Genomic DNA, 19,699 nt, shown 5'->3' on the forward strand with positions numbered 1-19,699 from the left:
TTTTGTTAATATCTTCTGATTCCATTAACTGTTCCTTAAAGAAAAACCTTTGGGAAATTTTGCCTAAAACTTATAAAAATATTAGCAGCTCTCAACATTTACTTAATTGAAGTAATTAACAAATTCTAATAATTGAGCCAGACACAGTTTCTAATCTGTGCTGTTAAAACTAGAAAACAATCAGAATACAATTGGGTAGATGTGGAACAATACACTGGATTTTCACACACACACACGCGTGCACGCGTCTTTTCAGGGTTGTACACAATGTATTTGGTTCAAATGTGGCTAACCTAAACAATTTGCCAAATAGAGCCAGCACCTAAATGGGCCAAGGAGTGCCAACAGAGACATTTTTGGGTCTAAAGGATACTGATCTGTTTGTGGTCATTGCCAACTTCCACTGCTGCTGATGCAAAAGTCATGAGCGGACACATTTCCATTTACTCCCATTATCGGAATTTAAAGAAAATAATCTGATTTTTAAAAAAGCACTGATTGTATTTTAAATAGGTCTTGCTTAACTAAAACTGGCTAATCCTGTTTCTTGCTTGCCTGATTTGCAGTAGGAATATATTTAAGTGGATGTTCTAGAAGGAATAAAGTGAAATTAAATATTGGCATGCTTGTGATTACAGGTAAAAAACTTCTTAAGATATGAAATCATTGTTTTTCTGAGTTCGGTCCATTATTAAAAATGCTGTGTAACTTCCAGTTTTGTGTTTTCTCTGGCCTTTAGTATTTAGTGGAATATAATTTGGAAACACATTCTTAGATCTTAATTGTATGTTAAAAACATTTGTATTTTTACTTTAGTTCCTATATTATTTTGATACCCAAAAGTTTAATAAATGTTGAGCCCTGAGTGTTATGGTACAGAGTGCTGACACACGCAACTTTCTTTGCACTCTGAGGATTTTGTTTGGTTTCTTTTCTTTATTCATTCCTTCCTCTCTTCCCTCCTTCTTTCTCGTCTTCTATGCCTCCTTCCTCCCTCCCCAATCTTTCTCCTTCTCCTTCTACTTATGCTTCTGCTCCCTCTGCATTTTTTTCTTCTTTTAGAATTTTAGCAAAGATATTCTTTTAGTTGGAAGAAGCAGCTTTAGGCTTGAGTAGCATTACTATCTTTTTCTAGATGGAAACCTTACACAAATTATGTAATCCCTCTGGGGTTACATACATTACATCAGCTCTAAAACGGAGCTAACACCTAACTATCCTGTAAGGTTATTTTGAGAATCAGATGAAATCACATGTGTATTAACATTTTGCAATTTCCAAAGCAATGTGCAACTTTTAAGTACATCAGAACTGACTTCCTTGTTTTAGAAAAATGTGCAAAGTGCATAGGTTTGGCCAATAAGATGCAGATAATATAGTTTAAAAATCCTCCAGCAGGCCTAGTTTCCAGATGTGGCTCTGACCCTGGTCTGTCACTGACTACCTTGAATTAGTAACTTGCTAATCTGATCCAGGTGTATGGGAAACCCTGGATCAGACTCTAGCAATTAGAGCATCTCTTCAAATGCATGACAGTTTGAACAACAGAAATAAAAATTTTAAAATATTGTATTTCTACTCAGTAAGCAAGAGATTTATTAAAATGTAAGTTCATCTTGTACATTTGAAATGACTGTTTTGTCTTCTATAGTTTTTTTCATACTTTTGCTCTGTAATTTTTAAAAATTTTCTTATAACATCATTCCTTTAATCTCCGATCACTGCGTCCTTTTTACTTTCTTTTTCTCATATCTTATATCCAGTGATTTCTTAGAACATATTCATATGTTTATAAATTCACACCTCATGGTGCAATTTAAAAAGCTTTATCAGGAGGTCAACTGTAAGTCTGTTAAACTCACGACACAGAGATGACGCTGGTAAGAGTGTGCACTGTGAATTGTTTTCATGTAATATGTATAGAATAGAATAAACACACGTAGCCTTTGTGATGGCTCAACGTCATTACGCATTTCTTTGATTTCCATCTGGCTTCAGGAACATGTATGTTCATGAATTTGGAACCTAGTTCTTCTGTACCCCAAATAACTGGCCAATGTTATGATACAATTTGCATCATCATTGTTTAGTATGCTAACAAAACAAATCACATATTCTAGTCTTTAAACTTCTTTCCACTCTTACTGCGAATACCTTAAGACTACTCTTTGGACTCTAAGCATTCCAATAAGTTATTCTTTTATCCCTCTAAACACTAGTGTAATTTATTAGGAAATCTCCATTTTTATATTCAGTATCTTTTGGTCCAAACAATGTTAACCAGTTGGTATAGAGAACTATTTGATATGCATTTGACATCTACAGTTTTTCATGGCTCCAACAAACTGTTACTGCATCGTGGGTTCTGTTCGCCTGCCAGCTGCTCCTCCTGCTTGAAATACTCAGCAGTTGAGGAGGGAATGTTCACATCCAACCTCTGGTGGATTGCAGCTGTGATCTGTGAGCTCATTGTTCTCCTCTGTGAAGCTGGTTATGGCCTTCACACTATGCCTATTAATTAGAACATATGAGCAGTTACTGGCACTTTATAAGGAATTTAACAATAGATATTGAATATTAAATGTGGGACTGCAATGGTGTGCTATATTGCCAAAATATGAAAAAGAGAGAAATGTGAGGCACATTTTTAGCTGTGATTTAACTGAAAGCAAAAATGAAAAGATTGTTTTAAAGCCTTATTAGCCAACATACGCACATAAAGCGTGGTGCAATTTTGCTAGGAGAAAGGAATAAAATAATTTCTATAATGGACTTAAAGCTTGAGAACAGGAATCATTATTATTAGAAATAGGTAACTGAGATTGTAATCCTAACAGATCAAGAATATAACATGAATCTATAAAGAGATTGGCAAGGTTAGCAAGGACTTGATAAGAAGTACACTTCCGTATGTTTTGTAACAATAAAACATAGCTGAAACTGTGAAGTTCATAGGATTTTAGCGTGCAGCAGCTAGACAATATAATGTACAGTTAATATAGTGACTATAGTTGAACTGTATCATAAATACATCATTTATATATGGCAATTTATCCAAAACCTGGAAGAATTCTATTGGGTAGAAGAAATTGAGTTTTGATAAACACAGTGATCTCTAAACCCAGAGGTTTAATCTGAACCTTAACAGTAGCCCAGCAGTCCATGAAATATTTATATTGTTTTTCTAAGTATATACATTATTTACTGAACAGTCTATAAAGTATTTACATTGTTTTTCTAAATAAGTATACATTATTTACATTCCACTGTACTTTTTCTTGATTCAGGTAAAATACAATGCTTTGAAATCACTGTATCAGAAGAGGTTCAACTGGAAAATGGAATGTGGGTGTGTCAAAATATTTAATATCTTCCTATGCCTCTGTTTCTGGTTACCCATCTTGCCTGAATGCCTTGGAAAAAATCTATTTGAATTATACTACATAGGAATAATGTTATAAGCCTACCTAAATGAGGATCATATTTGATTGGTATATACATCTTTGTAGAACATGAAAGGGTGACCTCTCAGTTTTAATACCATGCTTGCTCTCCCTTATCCAAACCATGATTATATGTCTAGTTTTCCTTAAAAATTCCTTCAGACATTTAATACTAAACGTCAATATCTTTATTCAAATAAAATATTTTTACTTAGCTTTTTGTTACTTAGTGTTTCCGAGGACTACTAGGTAACTGCAATAATTATAGAGTGAAAGTTCTAATTTCACAATGTGATTACATATGAACGCACTCACAAAGATACAACTATACAATATATTGCTTCAAATATAATAAAATTAAAACATATTTGTTATATACTTTTAAACATTTTATGTAAATAACGATTTGTTTTAAGTATTCTATGAAACGCTATAATTTGACAGCCCTCAGAATTATATACTCTTTTCTAAATTCCTGCAACTAAATCACTACATGTAAGTCCAAAATAACAGCTTGAAAGTGGCTTCTGAGGTGACTAAGTGTGAGCCTGGGCCGCCTTAGAACGTAACTCCACAGCCAAACTGCTCTAGGCCACATTTTTCTTTACAGAGGAAGGTTTAGGAAAAAATTTTCCATTTGATTGTATTGGAAGGGTGAGATTGAAACCACTGAGGCACAGGCAAAACAAGTCACCCTAGTTAGGCATTAGGGGAGAATACAGTATAACCATGCTAACTGGTAAGTAAAGGGTAAATTTCTTCTAAGTTTTAATATTGAATTTCTAAGACAAAATCATTGAAACTATAAGGACAAAATCCTGTCATGACATGGCTAAATGTTTCTTAGCATGAAGATTGGTTTTCTTCAGCCACTTATTTGGAAAAATAATATATTTTAGCTCAATTTTCATGATTATATAAGACTTACTACATTATGTAATTCCTATGTAGTAAGTTTTGTATAATCTGTGCAAAGGATACAAGGAATCTTCAAAATGTTAATGAAAGATGTGTATTATGAAACATTTATGGATGAATTTCAACAATTTTTTATAGTAAAATATATTCATACTAACTTGTTATAACAGGTCTGAACAGGATCTAAGCTGAGGCTCTAAGAATGATAAGCCATAAGTTCAGAAAGAGCCCCCATCAGAGCAACATGAATTCTGCCAAAATTGAAGCAGAACGAACGTCATGTTTATGGTGAAGCTTAGGTGAAAAAAATGATGAAATCATTGGTGCTTTACAAAAAGCGTATTGGGATAATGCCCCAAAGAAATGAGCAGTTTACAAATGAATAACTCATTTTAAAAAGGGTCAAGACCATGGAACATGAAACCCACAAGAGCAGATTAACCACATCAATTTGTGAGAAAGAGAAGCATCATCTTGTTCATGCCCTAACTGAAGGGGACCCACGATTACCAGCAGAAAGAATAGTTCACACCATAGATGTCTCAAGTGGTTCAGCTTACACAAATCTAACGTGAAAGGTGAGCAAAAATGAAAGGCAAGCAAACCTTCTACTCTGTGGGTCCTAAAACCATTGCTCCACAAGTAAGCTGCTGACAAAAGCAGAGATTTCAATGGAAATTTAAGCAAGTGGAATAGAGGGCTTGAAGCATTTCTTGTAAGAGTTATGACAGGAGATGAAACGTGGTTTTACCAGTACAATCCTGAAGGCAAAACACAATCAAAGCAATGACTACCAAAAAGTGGAAGTGGTCCAGTCAAAGCAAAAGCAGACTGGTCAAAAGCAAAGTTCATGGCAACAGTATTTTTTTGGGGGGGGAGGGGGTTATCAATACATTTTGCTTGTTGATATTCCGAAGGGCGAAAGAATGATAACATGTGTTTATTATGAGTGTGTTTTGAGAAAGTTAGCTAAAGCTTCAGCAGAAAAATGCCCAGGACATTTTCCACCAGGACAATGCTCCTGCTCATTTCTTGCATCAAACATGAGCAATTTTTATGAATTTCCATGGGAAATCATTAGGCATCTGTCTAATAGCCTTGATTTGGCTCCTTATGACTTCTTCTGTTTCCTAAAGTGCACCCATTTTGCTTCAGTTAATAATATAAAAATGACTACATTGACATGGCTACGTTCCCAGGACTCTTGGCTCTCTAGGGATGGGATAAATGTCTGGCAACATCGCTTACAAAAGTGTCTTAAACTTGACGGAGCTTGTATTGAGAAATAAAGTTTATGTATTTTATTTTAATTACATTTTCCATGAACCCTTTGAAGTTCCCCTGCATTTAATTCTTATGAATAGAGTGATCTAATAAGTTAAACCATCTGGATAGAACACTTTGTTGCACGTGTGCTTAATTCAATATTTATTCCAAGTATATCTATCTTGCCTTTTCTCTTTCTTATTTGTAAGTGTAAGAAGTAGATTTGGTATATATCTCTCACAAATCTGTCAATGTCATAATTTCTATATGGAGCTTTCTTCTGAACTTAAGTCGCTAACAGAGACTCAATCTTCAACCCAGATAGACTGAAGTTCATTCCCACTGGAGCCAAAGAGATGACATGAAAACTGTCTCCCTTCCCCTTCATATCCAATCCCATCAGTCAAACTCAAATTATAACTCCAGGACATAAAGGGTTAGGTAAATATTTTGCTATAGGTCGGGGTAATTACAAAATGGAATTCTAACAAAGAAGAGAAAAGCTTAACAGCTAACTAAATTGGCCATTACCCCAAATTTCAAAGGAGAGAACCTATGATCGTAGGCCCTACCCACGGAACTTTGCCTGCCAAGGCTTGTGTCTGGATTCAGGTTATTTTACTCACAAGTTTCAATGTCCCCCTCTCAAACTTATGGATGAACCAATATTATGAAGTATAATGAAAAGTTTGTTGGTTAATTGCATGTTTAATAGTAGAATATGGACTGTTGAAGTATATAGTAATAAAATAGTGAAGTAAATAAATAGTAAATAGTAAAAGTAAATAAAGTAGGAAAATGACCACATTTTAATTTGCTTAAGAATCATCTGGTACTATTAATAAACTTGCATATTGTTTAGCTTCTCCTGGGAGAAAACAGATTGTACAGACAATTCTGTTGTAATTGACTTGGGATATAGCTAAACATCTACGAGTTTTAAAATCACCCTGATAATTTTTATTCAAATTGTCCAAAGGCCAGAAATTCCATAAAACACATTTCTAAAGTTATGTATATTAAGCTAAAAGTTACAATTTACAAAAATAATCTGTGATTCCAAGAACTATTGCCAGTCTATCATAGCCAAATGTTAATAGTTTTTTGTTGTTGTTGTTGTTGTTGTTTTTTGCCTTAAAAGACCAATAAATACCAGATGTCTTGGGAATAAAACTAGAAAAATAAATAACACTAAAATTCTGCCTGGTGCAAACTGTAGTGTATGGTTGCTGCCAGTGGCTGGGGAGAAGGTCAAATGTGGAGTTGTTTAATGGGTATAAAATTGCAATTTTGCAAGATGGAAGAAGTTCGAGAGATCAATTGTGTGACAATGTGAATGTCCTTAACACTTCTGAACTGTGTACTTAAAAATGTTTAAGATAGAAAATGTTCAAGACCTGCCTGGCCAACATGGATAAACCATGTCTCTACTAAAAATACAAAAATTAGCCGGGCATGGTGGGTGGGTGCCTGTAATCACAGCTACTCAGGAGGCTGAGGCACGAAAATTGCTTGAACCTCAGAGGCAGAGGTTGCAATGAGCCGAGATCATGCCACTGCACTCCAGCCTTGGCAACAGAGTAAGACTCCATCTCAAAAAAAAAAAGAAAGAAAATGTTTTGTTGTGTACATTTTACTACAATTATAAATTAAACAAAACACAACTGCATATCAGTACTCCACAATACAGGTTAGTCTTTCTCAAAAAGCTCTCACAGATCTAGAAAATGAAAGCTGCCAAAGGCAAATGAAAAATAGAAGAGGACCTGGAATAAAAATAAACTAAAAGAAACAGCAAAAAACAAATGATGGTTCAGAAGGTAGATATGACCAACATTTTTAAACTTTGCAAATTGAAGTAGATGATCATAAGCTTGCCCCTTTAGAGAGCAAACAGTAAATTAATATAAACTATATTGTGAAATGATTAGATCTTATTGAATATTCAGAATCTACACCACTGAGAATGGGGCTAGGCATACTGAAGTATAAGGACAAAATGACATAGAATAACTGAATAGTAGTTAATTATTATCATTATTATTATTATCATTAACCTTGGGGCTAGAAGAAAAGGGCAGTGAATATTAGGTTGGCAACCAAGAGTCTCTGCTCTCATCCCTTATGGGTAATCTGGGCAAACTGAAGAATTAAATGGCACAATGCCTATCCCAAGAGTGAGGATGAATTAACAGAGATACATGCTAATTGAGCCTGATTGTCCAAACTGTTGGTTGCTGACTTGGTCTAGCTGTGTTCCCACCCAAATCTCACCTTGAAGTGTAATAATTCACCTTGAAGGTGGGGCCAAGTGGAGATAATTGGATATGGAGGCAATTTTCCCCATACTTTTTCTTGTGGTAGTGAATAGTCTCAAGAGATCGGATGGTTTTATAAATGGAAGTTCCCCTGCACAAGCTCTCTCTTGCCTGCTGCCATGTAAGACATGACTTGGCTCTTCCTTTGCCTTCTGCTGTCACTGTGAGGCACCCCCTAGCCATGTGGAACCATGAGTCAATTAAACTTCTTTCCTCTATAAATTACCCAGTCTCAGGTATATCTTCATTAGCAGTGTAAGAACAGAGTAATACAGTTGCCTACACAGCTAGACATTTTAGTTTTACCCACATATCTATTATCAATGATCCATCTATGATATTGGAATTTTATACCACTTAAGTACTAACAAACAATAGCCTGAGAAATCATATTTTCTTTGGCAGACTGCATTTTTCTTTTTGTAGATGAAATCATGATTCAATGGAAATAAGTTATTATCGCAAATTATCCCAAAGATTTTGATTTTGATGCTTTGAGCCAAAAACTTTTAAATCTTCTTTTTCTTTAAAATTTTCTTCAGAATCATTAGGCACAGTTTTTTTATTGGCCTCAATGTTGGCAGATCTTGGGTCATGCAGGGCACAAAGGAAAAGTGATCTGCATCGCTTCCTTTCTTTTTTCATGTACCTATGTCTTCCTGGGTTTATTTAAGTTGGGTTCATTTATAGAAACCAAATGTTGCAGTATTAGAACGTGTGTTAATAGAATCCATTTCTGCTTCTTTCTCTACTGTGCCCTCCGTTGCTGAAAGCTAGCAGTAGGTGGTTTTCAGACCACAGATAATGCTAATAACAACAATAATCTTCATATTTATTTAACGTTTTCTATGTCTTTGACAAGAACTTCACATGCATCATCTAATTTACTCTTTACAACAATGTTACAAGGCATGAATCATTATCTCCCTTTTATGAAGCCTGAACTCAAATTTAGAAAGGAAAACATGCTTGACTAAGGTCCCACAGATGTGTGTGTGCATGCAGGGGCTGAGATTTGAGACCAAAAGTTCACTCGAGTTCACATGCTCTTTGACACAATATTGCTGCTGGTAGCCCGTCTTGGTCGATGGATCTCCTTCTCCACTCAACTCCCCTGCCTATTAGACTGGATATCAGTTATAATTTGGTCACCACGAAGGATTCAGATAAGTTTAGATTAGAGTCCTACCTATTACTTTTTGGCTCCAATAGGCCTAGTCACAAGAACTGAAACACCGAGAAATGTTCCCTCCCTTGGTCCTAACTAATTCCTTAAGTACAATTCCAGTTCTCTCTGACTTTTAATCCCTAAACTATAAAATAGAAAATGATGTCTCAACTTCATTGTTGGACTTCAGAAGTCCAACCCTTCTGAAATACTATTTCAAATTGTTGCTACAGTTTGAGGACATGTTTCAAATTCCTATTTTCTCAGAGTTAATCTTTAGAATCAGGACATTTTTGCCAAGCCCATTCTAAGTTGTTCAATGAATTTCTGTTGCCTCCAAATTATTCATCCTAGTGGAGATTTTACAAACTCAAAATTGAATATTTGAATAAATTTGTACTAATGAATGTGCAAACTTGAATATAAATAGACAATATTTAAAAGAAAATTATACATTAGCAAAATTTTACTCAATAATAATTTGAAAGGTGAAATAAACCAATAATAAAAAACAAAAATTAAATGAGCTAAAATATCCACTTCTACCCATATCTGGCTTTGCAAACCTCCGTGGACTATTTTTTCCTATCTCTTTTAGGGGCTTAATGCTCACATCCACATATTGGGATTTCCTTCTCTTCTCTTTCAGTTATTTTATATATTAAACAATGTCTTTGTTTCATAGTATCCAGTACGTATCTGTCTTTGGAACTGGAAAGTGTAAATGTTTGACATCAATCTAGTTCGCCATAGTGCCCTGATAACATTAGATATGTTTTTCACTGTAAGGTTTCTAAAAGTCTTTAATATGCTAAATTTACATAAGGATTCTCCCATATTATTTGTATTAAGTGCATTTTGTCATAGATCCCTTATTTTGGAGTTTTTAAAGCTGCCAACATAATAATATTGTATAATTTATTTTTAAAATGCAGATTTAGATCTTTTCAAGATGAATTTTGTACAACATCATTCCAGTAAAATTGCTAAAAAAAGAAAAAGTCCAAATTTAAGGGTGTGAGTGGAACATATCCTCCTTTTAGGTAAATGCACATCAGTATCGTGGAGTTCATAGGATGCCTCCCAGTAAATCAACCTGTTCAACTTTGTTTAAATTCATTTCTGCTTACCTGACTAAGGCATTCTTCACTTATTTTGAATGGCCTCTGTAAAATATTGTGTCAGTAATACTATTACGTTTTAAAAGTATTCAAGATACATGTGCATGGCATCTTTTAATAAAGCTTTATCTATCAATCCATCTCCTTTTACTTTTCTCTCAAGTTCATTAAAATATTAGCCAGAAATCTCAGATCATGTAATCATTCAGGAGGAGATGATACAGAGTAACAATATGCTTCACTTCTCTATTCCTGATGCCCCATTTTAAGAGAAATTCTTAAAAATACTATGGAATGAAGACTACTAAGAATGCTAATTTCCAGAAATACATGGTACAAAGACTTAGGTATTGATATGCTTTGATACATTTTACTGTGCCTTAGCTTTTCAACAAGGAACATGAATCTTGTGGGAAGATATTTTCTTTTTGCAAATTTTAGTCACTTTCTTCCTAGAAGATACCCCAAAACTTAAGAGTAATAGCATACGAAGGCTATGAGAAACCACAAAAGATTTGGTTTTTAATCTGCCATAAGTTAACTGATAAATTCTTCAGTATAAAACAATCTCTAATTCTAGCAGAAGAGTTGTTTTTAGTGCTTAGATAAAATGGTGACCAATGAAACTGTTCCCCACAGTAATAGTGCTGCAGAAACTGGTACTATAAGCCACCGGGGGATTCCTGCGAACAGCTGTGCAGAAGCTGAATTTCCAGTGAGGGAAAAGTTACATATGAGTAACTACACATCACACACACCATTTACAACAGTGTACGCTGAGCACCAGTACGCTTTCAAATATTGCTACCTTGTGCAGCTTTCATTTCAAATGCTCTTCCTCTTGACCTTGATAATCATTGTAAATAGTTACCAAAATGTAGATAGTCTTCATATTTTATTAGTATCAAAATGTTGCTTATCAAGGTAGCTAAATAAACTCTTATTATATTTAAACCAATTTGTGTCAGTGCCAGATACACCCCCTGGTCATAGAGTGAGAATATTTGGCTAGCTGCCTGGTTATAAAGAAAGCTTATGTATATCATTGATTCTCAAATGGACAAAAAATGTGCAAAATTTGCTTAGAACCAAAGGTTTGTCAAGAGAAATGGTGTCTGTGAGAAAAAGACTGCACAAAGAGCCTCTTAGCAACCAGAAGTATTACAACCCAGAGGAAATGATAAGCTTTTTGTACAGATGCTAGATAAGCTTGCCAAGGAACCATATGCTGCTGCTGGAAGAATATTTTCGCAGTTTGGCATCTGGATCCTGGAATTACCATTCAACAGGGAAAATGAGAGGCATGTGAAGATGAGGAATAAGATAGTGTCCACATTGCACCAAAATCCAACTTGTACAAAGATGAATTTAAAATGTTATTTTAAGAGAGAGGAAATGTAATTAATTTCTATGACTACAGCTTATAAGTTTTAAGTAGATATAAATAATATGTCCTGTGTAAACAAACCAGATAAATTAGAGGATTTGATATTATAGGGGACCAGAAGCAAAGGCTGTTAAAAAATTGCTTATGTAGGGGATTTTGAAATCTGATAGAGCAAAGACTGCAATATAGAGAAATTCAGTACAATAGAGAGTTTATTTTTCTGTTGGTTTTACTGTTTTCCTTTTTATCTGTATTCTGTCATAGTTTTTATTTCAAAATAAACCTAATATTTTTTTAAAGTATTTTTTCACTTGGTGTTTGTTTTAGTATCCAGGTTATCTGCTATGAAATGTGCTCTACCACATCCTTGTACTAAAAACTTGGATGCCCAGTCTGAAATTGCCATTCAGCACTAAGAAAACGTAAGTGAAAGGGATGAGATTTTGGCTAATCAATTGGGCAACAAAATGAGAGATAAAGCCTCTATTATTTGAATGTGAACTCAATAGATACATTCAAGCAGCAAAAAGCAAACAAAACCAAACAAATAAGTAGCACCATGGATTTAATGCAGTCATATTGTGTTGGTGCAAACGTATCCATTAACAGAGCATGCTGAAGTTGATGCAGCTTTGTGAGAGGAAGCCACAGATATCCTGGCATTCTAGTGTTCACCTTTTGATTATTGTACTCCAGTGGCTAATTAATAGCACTTAAAAATTTCTGTCATAGTTGTATTAGCTAGTCAGTCATAGGTCAATATATCTGCTCAAAACAGCTGAGACATTTTCGTGGTAAGAAGCCTGGGGATAATGCATGAAAAGGGTCAGACCTTTCCTTGCCCTTTGCTATACTCCTCCTTTAGCAATAGATCCCATGTTTTTTAATTACAACCAAGCTTGTCACTACAATAATGAGTTCTCCATCTGCATTTGGTTTCAAATTCAGATAGATAATGGAGGTTAGGGAAGGTTAAATTTCTCTCTGGCTGTGTTTACATATTGCCAAAACAACTCATCTTTTCAGTCAATTTAGGGGAAAAAAATCAGCTAGATAATTTATTTGTTATTAGGTAGCAACCAATTGACAGAGATTGCCACCTCTGACCAGTTTAATACCGTGAAAAACACAATTAAATCAGGTGGAGCATTTTGGTTAACTCTCCCTCTCTCTTTTCATTAATACTCTCCATCTATCTTTTTAATATCAGGTTTTAAAAGCAGCTAATGAATTGTAAAGCACTTTATAATTTTCACTGTGCATTCACATACCTCAGATCATGAGGACTTTGTGAGGCCACTGAGGCCCATGTTAGAGTCCCAATTTCTTAGATTCAAAATATGACCCAGACGGAAGGTAAATGTTCATATAAAGTCACTCAACTAGAAGATCATGGGCCATCAGATTGCTAGTCCAATACACACACACACACACACACACACACACACACACACACATATCCTCCCAATACACACACGCATATCCTCCCATTACACACACACACACACACATACTCCTACATCACACATATGTGCTCTTAATTTTACTCAAGTATTTCTATACAATCCTTTCCAGAGTGGAAATTTTTTGTCAGATTTTTCATTTTTTCTGTGTAGTATAAAATACATACTTTGTTGAATTAGTCTTAATCATGATCGGTTTAAAAATATTAATATTAAATACCTAATTTAATCAAACCTTTGCTTTGTTAACAGTGTGAAAATGGAGCATATCTCGATAAAATAATTTTACAGAGTAGATATTTTACATTTGTGGGATTTTATTATTTATGGATGTAAAATGATACACTTAAAGAGGGTATACATAGCTCTATACTTAGTTGTTATTAAGATTTCATGATTTATAACAGTTAATAATACTAAACTTTGTTTAATACTTACATGATCACTAGGAGAATAGGGATAAGGAGATGTAAAGAAATGAGCAAAAAATGAATAAACACAAAATCTACACATAATTAACAAATCTGATTATACCAAGCTGATGATCTTATCCTCCGATAAGATATTTTAATTACAAGAACTAGATATTTAAATGATTTCTCTGTGGTAAATTTCTTGCCTGATTTACATTCTGGTTTACAAAAGTGAAAATGATGGTGAGGACCCGGCTCGGTGAATCTTGCTCAACTTTGGATTCTACATTAGAAACTTAGGTGGCCATACCTAAGGTCTTTTGTTATTTTTGTTGTTGCTATTGTTTTACTTTTAAGACTACATTTATACTGGCCCCAAACTGCCCTGTAAACATTCAATTATTTGGATATTTTCTTAGGGTTAGGGTAGAAAAGAATTCGTGTTTAAGGCACAAAGAGCATTCCTCTGTTGACACAGAGTTTCAAAGTTTTATAATTTTGTTTCAGTATTTCTACTTCATAGCATAGAATAACTATGCAGTAGATTTCTAGGTTATGTGCAGTTACTTTCATATATTGTACTTGATGTTCGATGACTTCTAACTATCACCAACAGCAAGTTTAAAATTGGACCCCATGGTCTTTTCTCTTTCCCTTTATAAGTCTTTGTCACACAAAGATGTGTTTTATTATGTATACAGAGTATATGTTGTGAATAATACAGGTTTTATGTATGTTACCAAAGACTGTAAAAGAAAAAAGTATATTTAAAGCCATGCAAAAAATGTGAATATTTGGCATATTATTGTTATCTGTATAGTATTTCCTTAAGCTTCCAGCTCCAAGAGATAAATGTCATTATAATAATATAACACATCTTTATTCTCAGAATTCAATTTTATAAATCCTTACATATAAAAACGCAAAACAATAGAAACTAATTTATCACCAGTAGTCTTAATATTTTCTTATTATTTTGCAATTAAAATTCCTGAAGAAAAGACATGACTGTCTACTTCTAGAGCACACACTTGCATCTTCCCTTCTAAGCTTTATCACCTTTCTTTGTTGTAGGCATTTGAGATATGAAGGCTACTTGGAGATGTGCCTGTCAAAAGAAGGCAACTCATGATACCTCCCCATAGCTATCCTTAAAAACCATTTTTTGGAAAAATGTTAAATGCATTAACCTTGTTCTGATCTTGGGCACCTTGCTGCAAAGCCATTCTCAGGCAGGGATAATTGAAAGGTATGAATTTTTATACAGATTTAGCTGTTAAAGTATTTTTCCCAAGGCAAAGCTAAAGGCTAAACCTGTGCCACACATTTAGATACCAGAACTGTGGGCTGGCTCGAATGCCGCAGCTTGGAGATCCACAAATGAACAAAAGGCTCATGACTTAGTTCTTGGTATAATTTATATGTACCTTTTTTCCTTCATTTATGCTTACCCAGCACATGTTCCTGCTGATGAAAGTGGGGACTGCTTCTAAACTTTAGTTTAAAGCCAGGAATTTGAATATGTTGCTAAGTTTATCTTTTTCAGGATATTCCTTTTTATGTAGCAACACTGTAATTTTGTGTTACTAGTAATATACAACATGGCAAAATGCTGTTCATGCAGAGTTAAATTATACTTGTAACAGGTACAGTTGAAACAGCCAACATAGTATGGATCAATTGCATGATGAGAATTTACTGCTTTCCTACTTTAAATGAAAACATGTATTCAGCAGAAGGATCACAAATTTTCCGGAGCAATTTGTTTGTGGTTTGATTTACTGAAATGCCGGTGGGCTTTACCTAAGAAGATTATTACAGCAAATGCCTATTGTGCTTCATTCACACATTCAGAGGATGGGGACGCCAAGAAAGGCTCCAGAGGGATGGAGCTGCCACTGCCTCATAACTCTCAAAAGGGTAACACTGGCCACAAAACCACCGGAGGATTCCTGTCTTTAATAAGGTTTTGAATCAGGAACCATTAATAATGTTTTATTGATCATAGCGACATCTTCATCTGAAATTTGGCTCCTTGAAGATTCAATTACTTCATTTAAGAGGTAAGATCTGGGATAGATAAAGCCAGTGTCTTTCCTCTTTAAAAAACAAACAAATAACACAAACTAAAAAACATCAAAAAGTAAGCAAAAACAAAACTCCATCTTCTTGACAACGTTTCGTTTTAATATCTTGTGTGCTTTGTCAGAAGGCATTTGTAAACGAAAGCTGGCCCGTGTGTGCAACAGCCTGAATATGGGAAACAATTCTTAAAACAAGTACACGTGACTCTTAAATATTATTTTAAGTAATCATCAGCTCTAAGGCAGAGACAAATTCATAATCAAGTGAAAATTAAAGTGGAAAACTGCTAATAAATTTCTCTGAATTCTCTCTAGAATTATTGAAGGTACAAATCCATGGAAATGACACTGAATCACAAGTTAGTCATAAATACATCTTCATAAGGAAAACTGTGTTTGTGTTACTTGCACTGAAGGATAAAGTTAGTGTTGAGGTTCACACATAATTTGTGTTGAAAATGTATTCACAGAAAATAGGCCCTCGGGTTGGCTATCGCCTTCTTGCCCTCAATACATTTTTGAAGCTATATTAAAAATTTCTCATAAAATAAACTCTAAATATTCTGAAAAGAAAGTAGAACTTTTTTGTCAAGTTCAATGCAAAAAGTGCCATTTATATTACATTTATTGTAAAAAAAAAATCTTATTTTGGTAAAAAATTCCCATATTGATCAAGTAACACATGGGAGAAATATACTAAATTAAGCCTACTCTACCTCCTTCTTTCATCTACATGTATACAACATAATACCTGATTTTTAAAAAATTTTAACCTTTTTGAATTTGTTTTCACTATGGATCTTTGGATAGACAAATATACTCCAAAGTAGGCAGGACAGGATTTAGTGGGCCAGGGGAGAACCAAGAGAGTGAAATAGACTAAGGTGAGGGCAAGACTTTGCTCAATGAAGAGTGCAGGGAAAATAACAGCCAGAAAAATTTTTATTTATGTATTTTTCCTCCCAAAAGCTGAAGGTGGACACTTCATTGACTAGATTTTTCTTATCGTCCTAAAGTTATTGATAAACTAATGTTGTTGGAAACAATAAAGACTAGAAGACTGTTTCACTGTATTTTAGTTGAAAAATGATAGGACTACTTCCTCCAACACCAGTTATACTGCATTACAGTTCACCCTGAGAACCCCATTTAACTTAATCACCTCTTTGAAGACCATACTTTCAAATACATTGAAGGTATTGGGGATTAAGGCTTCAACATATGAATAAGGAAAGGGTAACACAAAATTTAGCCCCTAATAGGCAACAATTCCTTAGTGGTTCACCTTAATTTTTGCTTTAAAGTCTTCAAATTTATTCAGGATTTTTTTTCCCTGTGCATACCACAGAGTAGTTTGAAATTATCTGTGGCTCTCTAGAGCTGCCCTAACAAAATTCCGCAAACTGGATGGCTTAGAACAACAGCAAAGTCTTCTTTCACAGGTCAGGCTGCTAGAAGTCTAAAATCAAAGGTGTTGGTAGAGTGACTTCCTTCTGGAGACTCAGGGAGAACCTGTTCCTTGTCTGACTTCTAGTTTCTGGTGGTTGCCAGCGATCCTTGGATTTCCTTGGCATGTAGCTCAATCAGTTTAATTTCTGTCTGTGTCATCACATGTTGTTTTCCTCTTGGTGTGTGGGTCTTGACATCGCCCTTTTATAAGGATACCAGTCATCCATTCTAATCTAAAATAACCTTAACTAACTGGAGATGCAAATACACAATTTCCAAATGAGATCACACATTGAGATTCCTGTGGATGTGAGGTTTGAGAGGAGGGCTACCTGGTACAATAATCTGTATTTAATTTAAAACACTGTAGTCTTAGAAACACAGGACCCCTCTCAAAAGAGAGATCATTGTATATACTTTTTCCTCCCAAGGCTGGAATTCTTATTGTGGGGAGTGGAAACAATCAATCAAAGAATGTAGATTGGTTGCCCCTGGAGGGCGGATCACAGATACTTCTGCACTCTGACCTATCTCCATGAGTTTGTATCCACAGGGTTTTCAATGGTGCATAGGAAGTCCTACCAGAAACAATCCCTGACAGCACCCTGATGGTCAGAATTACACTCTCAATTTACCATATCAACAAAGTAATTGGAAGAAACTTGAGCTGGGTGAGAATTCTTGTTGCTTCATGAGAACCTGCATCCTCCTTTTCCTTTCAGTGAGTGACTATGTGTGGTCAACACAAGAAAGTATCATCACTGGGCAAGACATGCTGGCAATTGGTACTAAATATTCTATGCTGACTGCCTTCTTATCATGAAATCTCAATCTCTAGTCTTATGTTCAGAATATAAGGGTATAAACATTAAAAAAATTAAATCACAATAAAACTTATAGTCCACAATTAACCAAAGATAACTAGACACTAACAGTTGAGTCTAGGCCAGGTGCAGTGGCTCACGCCTATAATCCCAACAGTTTGGGAGGCCGAGATGGGTGGATCACCTGAGGTCAGGAGTTTAAGATCAGCCTGGCCTACATGGTGAAACCCCATCTCTACTAAAAATATAAAAATTAGCCCGGCGTGGTGGTGGGTGCCTGTAATGCCAGCTTCTCTGGAGGCTGAGGCATAAAGAATTGCTTGAAACCAGGAGGCAGAGGCTGCAGTGAGCTGAGATCACACCACTGTACTCGAGCCTGGGCAACAGAGACTCTGTCTCAAAAAAAAAAAAAAAAAAAAAAAAGAAGAAGAAGAAGAATTGAATCTACCAGTGAATGAGATATGTTTAAAAATCTGACTTCACTTGACGTTTCAGTAGGTACACCTTGTGAAGTTATATTAGTATTTCTAGATACACAGGTTTGGGGGAGGGACACATCACTGGGATTCCTTCATATCAGCAAAGTAGCCTTTGTCAAGGATGTACTGACTGGCACTTTGACATTTAGAAGCAGTCTAAAAACAAACCAAAATATCATTAAACAGTCACCTTATAAAATCATAAAATAATGTACTCAATAGACAACCTCTCCTTATCAAGGGGTCCTACTCAATTCTAATATTTACGTCAGGAATGGATAAAGAAAATGTGGAAGGGCAATCCATGATTATCTGTCTTGGTTTGTGACCAGTTGTTTGGTACCAAATCCTGACCTGAGCTGATGTAAAGCTATTTGTATTGCATATTTTCCCCTTAGTGTGTGTAGTCATACATTTCCCTGCAGAATCCTCAGGAGTTTGATTACATGGTATTACCCCAGTCCACTGATGGGGTTTTACGTAATAAATAACACACATTCCAAAATACAAAAAATAAATAAATAATTGCAGATTACACTAAATTCCAAGAGTTTTGAAAACAAAGACTATAGACTTGTACTTCTATTTCAAAGGAAAACATTGGTAGTATATTAGTTTTCCAGGGCTGCCATAACAAAATACCACAGACTGGGTGACTAAAACAATGGAAATCTATTTGCTTACAACTCCAGAGGCTACAGCTGAGAGACCAAGGTATCAGCAGTCTTGGTTTCCTCTGAGACTTCTCTCCTTGGCTTGCATATCGTCATCTTCTTGTGTCTTTACATGGACATCCCTCTGTGTGTGTGTCTGTGTCTTAATCACATTTTCTTATAAGGATGCCAGTTGTATTGCATTAGAGTCCACCCTAAGAACCCGATTTAACTTAATCACCTCTTTAAAGGCCACATCTTCAAATACATTGAAGGTATTGGGAGTTAGGGCTTCAATATATGAATGAGGAAAGGGTAACACAAAATTTAGCCCATGATAGGCAACAGTTTCTTAGTGGTTACCTTAATTTTTACTTTAATGTCTTTAAATTTATTTAGGATTTTTTTTTTCTTGTGCTTACCATACAGTAGGGAACTATAATGGTATGTTTCAGAAATCACATAAAAATCTGAAACAAGAGTTGAGGCCAATATGAGTAAAAGAGGGAGACAGTCATCTTATTCTTCTTTTACTTTGCTATTACAGACATTCTACCACCTGAAGATGAATAAGTTGGAGAACAGTCAAGTCTGGATTTGGAAACAGTCGTAGAAAGACATTTGGATGCCATAGCAGAGCTTTTTGCAGATAGCAGTGCCTACGAACCTTGACTGCATGGTCGCTGTGATGGAGAGCCAGTTAAGGCAATGGT

Source organism: Macaca nemestrina, chromosome 3 (assembly GCF_043159975.1).
Source record: "Macaca nemestrina isolate mMacNem1 chromosome 3, mMacNem.hap1, whole genome shotgun sequence".
NCBI classification, from domain to species: Eukaryota; Metazoa; Chordata; class Mammalia; order Primates; family Cercopithecidae; genus Macaca; species Macaca nemestrina.